The 824-nt window shown below is 43.0% G+C and overlaps 1 non-coding gene across 1 annotated transcript; it reads right to left on the reverse strand.

The window, feature by feature from the left end:
* Positions 1-516: 516 nt before the first annotated feature.
* On the reverse strand, positions 517-589 carry TRNAS-GCU (transfer RNA serine (anticodon GCU)). Its single transcript has one exon. It is a non-coding gene; the product is annotated as a tRNA-Ser (tRNA).
* Positions 590-824: the final 235 nt, after the last annotated feature.

Here is an 824-nt window from a genome sequence, read left to right on the forward strand (position 1 = left end):
CAGGATAGCAATTCATTTTGAATGAATACCTCATAAGGGAATGCAAGAATTAAAATGGACTCGACAGTGAACTCAAGAGATAACCTTTAATAGAAAAATTCACTTGTTAGAAGGAGAGATGAGTTAAAAAGAGGTAACTGTTTTTAAAAATATGAGGCGAACCAAAGTGAATGGATTTTTATTCTGTATAGTCATTAACTATAGGGAAATACTGGCACACATTTGGGTAGCAGAGATCAAGAACAGCTAGCCAAGTATCAACAACATGCTGTTTCTGTAGCTGTATAATGTCAAGGAATATGGTGCATGCAGAGTGTCTGTTTATCAGCTTACTGGGCCATCAGTAAGATCCCAGGGAAGGAGGATAGCAGTGATGCCTTTCCCGTCTCCAGGGAGATCTCCCAACCCAGGGGTTGAACCCAAGTCTCCCACATTGCAGGTGGATTCTTTACCAGCTGAGCCACAAGCGAAGCCTAAGAATACTGAAGTGGGTAGCCTATCCCTTTTCCAATGGGTCTTCCTGACCCAGGAATTGAACCAGGGTCTTCTGCATAGCAGGCAGATTCTTTACCAACTGAGCTATCAGGGAAGCCAGATACTCTGTGTGTATACTCCCAAATCCAGACTGTGGGTGGGAAAGTTGGAATTCACCCCAGGGCCTACCATCAGGTCTTGTTTACAGTAAATCCTTTACAAATTTAATTCCCTGAGGTCATAATCCTAATGTGTGAAAATAACGGTCCAAAGCCAAGCTGATCTATGACTTTCAGCCACTCCTTGGTAAGCATGTCCTGTCTAAGTCCAGATTTTGACCTGAGGAATGG

Source organism: Ovis canadensis, chromosome 7, assembly GCF_042477335.2.
Source record: "Ovis canadensis isolate MfBH-ARS-UI-01 breed Bighorn chromosome 7, ARS-UI_OviCan_v2, whole genome shotgun sequence".
Classification (NCBI taxonomy): domain Eukaryota; kingdom Metazoa; phylum Chordata; class Mammalia; order Artiodactyla; family Bovidae; genus Ovis; species Ovis canadensis.